Genomic DNA, 7,183 nt, shown 5'->3' on the forward strand with positions numbered 1-7,183 from the left:
AAAGAAGGCTAAGAAGGAAATATCAGGACAAAAACCTTGTTGATGGCTACATGTTAGGGAGCATCATGAAAGAGAAAGAAAGGTAGAGATAGAGCGAGGATTAGAGAAATAATTCCAGAGCTTTAGTTTGAGGTGACCAGAATTGGAGGGACACAGACTAATTGGAGGATTGTAGGGCTGGAGGAGCTGTCGGATGGATATAGGGAAAGTTGAGGACAAGGAGGATCTTGAAAGGCAATGGAGGGCTTTGAAGAACAGGACGAGAATTTAAAAATTGCATCAGGGACCAATGTAAGGCGTTACCTGGGCAAATGGCAGCAGAGTTTTGAATATTTGATTAAAGATCACGGGACCAAAAGATTTGCCGAGTGAAGGCGGTACTTAACATCACATTTAGTTATTTACTTGCTTGGAAAGTATAACCAATAACGATGATTATCTTCAATCTTTTATCCTCCCGCTCCTGATCTAATCTTTGATTTTTTTTCAACAGTAGGTAAACTACAAAACAGCACTTTGATAACAAGTTAACATTAAGACAATTGGGTCTTCAGTTTTCACTGAATAGCTATGGCACAATATAAAAGGCAGAAGGTGCTGGGGACATCATCTGATGGTCAAAAATCAAACTCACAGGGCCAATGTTCTGGAAGTTACTTAAGGGGCTGTGTGCTACAAGTTGGCAATACGGATGTTGTGTTTAATGCATCAGGAACACAATCCATTTCTGTGGATCCTGGGGTTCCAGCACCAATTCAGATATCTCCTTACTCTCCTGGTTACAATCTGTTCAAACAATCATCAGGCACAAATATTATTTTGTATAATCAATAATTTGTATAGCAAGATGGTCCATTTGCACTGTCACGCACTAAGATATACATTCATGTTAGCTTTACCTAAATCACAAAGAATAGTACAGACTGGGGGAGGCAACACAATCTTTGAACGAATGGTTTTTACATACTTAGCCCCAGCAACCTCAACTTCAACTTGTTTTTTTATATTATAATAATCTTTTAATAATAATAACCATAGCCTTTATTGTCACAAGTAGGCTTACATTGCAATGAAGTTACTGTGAAAAGCCCCTAGTCGCCACACTCCGGCCCCTGTTCGGGTACACAGAGGGAGAATTCAGAATGGCCAAATCACCTAATTGCGCGTCTTTCGGGATTTGTGGGAGGAAACCGGAGCACCCGGAGGAAACCCACGCAGACACGGGCAGAACGTGCAGACTCCGCACAGACAGTGACCCAGCTGGGAATTGAACCTGGGACACTAGTGCTATGAAGCAACAGTGCTAACTACTGTGCTATCGTGCTGCCCATGAAAGGTGTGAAGGGAGCAGCACCTTTAATATAATAACATGTCCCGAGGTGTTTCAGAGGAGTGTTAGCAAATACAATAACACTGAGCCGCATGAGGCTATATTAGGGAAGGTGTCCAAAGCTTTGTCAAAGAGGCAACTTTTAAGGAGTGTCTCAATGTAGGAATGTGAGGTAGAGGAGCCAAAACGTTTAGGGAGGGAATTGCACATCTTGGTGTAGCTGTCAATGGTGGAATGATTAAAATCAGGTTTGTCCAGGAGTCCAGAATTGGAGGAGTGTATATATCTCAAAGTGTTGGAAACTGAAGGGCATTAGAGAGAACAGGAAGGGCAAAGCCATGGTGGGATCTGAAAACAACAATGAGAATTTCAAAATCAAGACATCACTTAACTGGTAGCCCATATAGGTTAGCAAGGACAAAGTCGATGGGTGAACTGAATGTGGTTTGAGTTACTACACAGGCGATAGAGTTTTGCATGACCTCAAGATTACAGATGGTGGAATGTGAGAGGCTGACTAGGGGAACACTCAAGTCTGGAAGTAACAAAGACATGGGTGTGGGTTTCAGAGCCACAGGGCAGGAGACAGGAGATGTTACTCTGGTGAAAATGGACAACCAATGGAGCGCCATTATCACAACATTCAAATAGCTCTGAAGTTCTCTTACTTATAGAGATTTTGCCTCCAGTAACCTCTCCAGAACTCCATTCCCATGTTAGTGGCTCTTTGTGCAAAGACTAGTTCCCAGCCAAGAATCTCAAATTGTCTTTCCTTAGTTCATATATTTGAACCTTGTCCTGAAATGTGCGGGTTAGGTGGATTAGTCACATTAAGTTTCACCTTAGTGTCCAAAAATGTGCATGTTAGGTGGGGGTTATAGGATAGTGTGGGGGAGTAGGCCTAGGTGCTCTTTCAGAGGGCTGGTGCAGATTCTATGGGCCGAATGGCCAGATGATTGGATGGTTCTAGGAATCCCGATTTAGCTTAAAATAATGCTCATGATTAACACTTCAGATTGAATGTAATGTCAACTACCTTTTAACAAGTCTCTCATTTGCCTCCATGTAATGCCAGGGCACATGTTTAGAACTCAGAACTCAGTTTTCTGACGGTAGACAATTGGTGGTCTCATTGTCCTTTTCAATGCTGTTTCCAGCATTTCGAGTGTTAATTAGGGCACAATACCTCACAGATTCCTTTATGTCGAAGATCAAGACAAAATGAAGAAAAATGGTTTTAAATGTTGCTCTTTATCCGCAGGACCAAATTATATCAATTTTTCCACATGTGAAAAAATCATAGTTGAATTTCCCCACAAGCGTGGCGCTACGCATAACGAATGGAAACAGAAACTGTGCATTACTTAGCAGCATTAGAAAATATCTCATAGAACATACAGTGCAGAAGGAGGCCATTCGGCCCATCGAGTCTGCACCGACCCACTTAAGCCCTATCCCCTTACCCCAATAACCCCTCTTAAACCTTTTTGGATACTAAGGGAAATTTAACATGGCCAATCCACCTAACCTGCATGTCTTTGGACTGTGGGAGGAAACCGGAGCACCCGGAGGAAACCCACGCAGACACGGGGAGAACATGCAGACTCCGCATAGACAGAGACCCAGCAGGGAATCGAACCTGGGACCCTGGCGCTGTGAAGCCACAATGCTAACCACTATGCTACCGTGCTACCCTTAAAATGTCTTCGCTCTGATCTCTGATGTACTATCATCTTCAGATTTCCATGGTTCCTAATATGGTTCGTTGCGCATCAAGGTTGTGTGGGGAAACTATGATAGATCAGATGGTATATTCCTGTCCATAATTCTTTTTAATGTTCATCTTGTTTGCACCACCCAGAATTGTAGAGGGAGAACTCAACCTCGGGTTTGTTGATTGGCAGATGAAGAAAACTACCCACAATGGTGATGTAACAGAAATAAGTAAGAATTAGAGGTTGAGGCAATTTACTTGAAAAAAAATCCACAATGTTTGGAATTACAAAATCCATTATTGAAATGAAAAATAATGGCTGAGAATTGAACTGCACAAATGAACAACCACTTAATGATTAACGACATGAAACAAACTACCGATGGAGGTGAGAAACAGCAGCAATCATTCAACAACAGCCAATGTTGCCACTATACTGCCTGCAGCTGTGGCGCTCACAATATGATGGAATGTATGGTTAAGATTCATTAGTGTTGTGTATTTATCTGATAAAGAAAGGCATATTGTACATAATTACTTGTGAAATGCTTTACACAATGTTCAGGGTTAGTGAAGGATTGAAGTCCGACAAGTTTGGAAGGCAACAGAAGCACTGCCGAGGGATGAATATATTGGTGAACTCTCTTCAGGTTTGGGCTCACATCATGTGAAAGTTTACCATTCAGTCAGAATTTGTACAGAAGAGAAAACACTCCTGCCATCTGCTTTTAATGAAACCAGAGCAGGACAGTCCAGCAGGAAAGAGAGATTTGAAAGTTCTGCAATGTTTTCATCTGTATCTTTATCTCTTGTCATTTCAAGAATGTGTTGATATTACATTCATGTCATAAAAGGTAAGACTTTTGATGGAAGGCGTTCAAAACAAATGGAATCGGAAACATTTTCCCCCTGTACCTCTTTCCACAGAGTTCTGTAGAAGTCTGACTCACATGATCCGGAGTACAGCAATGTGATAGAGGAGAGTGCAGGCAGTTTGCAGCAGTTGGCGGGTTGCATCATTGAGTCACATTTCTGGTGATGCAACTGTTCAGCCACATAGGAAACGCAGGAGCTGAAACCCTAACCTGCATAAAAGTTGCCGTCAAAAATATACCAAAATGAAAGAAACATTGAACACTTAAAACTGTAGCGTTAATGTTATCTGAAATATATTGAATGTTCTAAGAACGTTAGCGGCAGCATTTTAATCTCTTAGTGCGTTTAAATCAGAGACTTAAGCATATAATTGGGGCCAGACCGTTCAGGAGAGATGTTAAGAAGCACTGATGCACATAAAGAGTGGTAGAGGTTTGGAACTCCCTCCCACAAACAACCGTTGATGCTAGAACAGTTGTTAATTTTAAATCTGAGATAGATACATTTTTGTTAAGCAAAGGTTTTAAGGGATATGACACAAAGGCAGGTATATGGAGTTGGGCCACACCACGGATCAGCCATGATCTCATTGAATGGTGGCGCAGGCTGGAGGGGCTGAATGGCCTACTCCTGTTCATATCTTCTAATAATCAAGATTGAAACTTCAGCGTCTGATTTTAAAATTTTCATTCTGGTTTTCAAATCCCTCCGTGGCCTTGTCCCTTCCTGTCTTTTTACCCTCCTACATTATGTCAAGATCCCTGTACTCCAATTCCACCCTATTGAGCATCCCTAATTTTCACTGCTCCACCATTTTGGCACGGTGGCACAGTGATTAGCACTGCTGCCTCACAGCATCAGGGACCCGGGTTCAATTTCAGCCTTGGGTCACTGTCTGCGTGGAGTCTGCATGTTCTCCCCGTGTGCGCGTGGGTTTCCTCTGGGTGCTCCGGTTTCCTCCCACAGTCCAAAGATGTGCAGGTTAGGTGGACTGGCCGTGCTAAATTGTGCCTTAGTGTCCAAAAGGTTAGGTGGGGTTACTGGGTTATGGGGATAGGGTGGGGGCGTGGGCCTAGGTAGGGTACCCGTTCAAAGGGTCAGTGCAGACTTGATGGACTGAATGGCTTCCTTCTGCACTGTAGCGATTCTAAGATTCTCTGATCATTGGTAGCTGTGCCTTCAGGTGCCATGGTCCTAAACTCCCCAAACGTCTCTACCTCTTTCTTCTCCATTAAGATGCTCCTTAAAACTGACTACTTTGATCAAGCTTATGGTCACCTGACCAAATATTTCCTTATGTGGCTTGGTGTCAACTTTTCTTGAGTTATCTGACTGCTGCTCGGGGACACCTTGCTGTGTTCAATTTGGCTTCTGAATCTTCCTACATTACAACAGTGACCGCCTTCAAGAAGAGGGTGCAGAACTATACCAATGGGCAACACGGTAGCATAGAGGTTAGCACAGTTGCTTCACAGCTCCAGGGTCCCAGGTTTGATTCCTGGCTTGTGTCACTGTCTGTGCGGAGTCTGCACGTTCTCCCCGTGTCTGCGTGGGCTTCCTCCGGGTGCTCCAGTTTCCTCTCACAGTCCAAATATGTGCAGGTTAGGTGGATTGGCCACGCTAAATTGCCCTCAGCTAAGGTGGGGTTACTGGTTTACGGGGATAGGGAGGTGTGGGCTTAAGTGGGGTGCTCTTTCCAAGAGCCAGTCCAGACTCGATGGGCCGAATGGCCTCCTTCTGCACTGTAAATTCTATGATTCTATGAATAAGTTATGTGGAAAGACTAGAGAAAGAGGTTTGTTATTCTTCGAGTAGAGGAGGATAAGAGAAGATTTAACACAGGTATTCCTAATTGTGAGGGATTTGTAAGAGTAAATGTTTCCACTCTTCAGCAACCAGAGAACACAGATTGAAGATAATTGACAAAAGCATCAGGAGGAAGGTTAGGAGAATTTGTTTAATGAAGTCAGTTGTTAGGGGCTGGAATGCACTACCTGAAATGTCCGTAGAAGCAGATTCAACAGTAATGTTCAAAAGGGAATTGAATATCTACTTGGAAAAAGAAAAATAATTGTAGGCTTATGGGAAAAGAGTTAGCAAGTAAACTAGTTGGATACTTCTTTCAGAGCTGGCACAGGGCCGATGGACCGAATGGCCTCTTTATGCGCTTTCAGATTCAATGAAAAATTGGCTTTAATGACTTTGGGATACGCTGAGGTTCTGAAAGGTGTTACACAAATGCAAGCCCATTCTTTCCGTTGTAAAGATTTGTCTGGAAAATTTACTGTTCTTTTTATCAAATACATAGTTTCTAGTTACATAAATGCGTTTCCTCCAGGTGCTCCGGTTTCCTCCCACAAGTCCCGAAAGATGCGCTGTTAGGTGAATTGGACATTCTGAATTCTCCCTCAGTGTACCTGAACAGGCGTCAGAGTGTAGCGACTAGGGGATTTTCACAGTAACTTATTACAGTGTTAATGTAAGCCTACTTGTGATACTAATAAAGATTATTATAATTAACTAACTATGGTTGGTTGTCTAACAGGGTTACAGATGATCATTCATTTTCATCTATTCCTATACTTTGTTTTGATCTTGTTTACAAAAGGCCTAGAATTGGAAGATAGTGTAATAATAATCTTTATTAGTGTCACAAGTAGGCTTACGCTTACACTGCAATGAAGTTGCTGTGAAAATCCCCTAGTTGCCACATTCCGGCACCTGTTCAGGTACACAGAGGGAGAATTCAGAATGTCCAATTCACCTAACAAGCACGTCTTTCGGGAGGAAACCCACGCAGACACGGGGAGAAAGTGCAGACTCCGCACAGACAGTGACCCAAGCTGGGAATCGAACCTGCGTATCTGGTGCTGTTGAACTAACCACTGTGCTACCGAATTCTTTACATAACAAATTTCACTGCAATTAAATTGTGTGAGGAACTTAGAGACAATTTTGAAACACAACAGATTATAAATGCAGCCTATTTGTGTTTCTTGATTTTTTTTGGTTTTGGTATCAAAATTATTAGTCTATCCAAAACAAATCAAAAATAGTAAAGTTTTGACTGTTTTAATAAACTGACTTCCTCAATGGCTTCACCTCAGTCTCCCATCTCATTTACTCAATATTAATTTGAAGTCCTTTGCTGCTCATTTCAAATACCCTCATTTTAAATTCATCCAATTACTGTCTGCCTAAATGTACCCACTAACTGTTGCCTGCTTTACTGTACTCAATCACATCCTTGCAGTAACATAGGG

Source organism: Scyliorhinus canicula, chromosome 4 (genome assembly GCF_902713615.1).
Source record: "Scyliorhinus canicula chromosome 4, sScyCan1.1, whole genome shotgun sequence".
Lineage (NCBI taxonomy): Eukaryota > Metazoa > Chordata > Chondrichthyes > Carcharhiniformes > Scyliorhinidae > Scyliorhinus > Scyliorhinus canicula.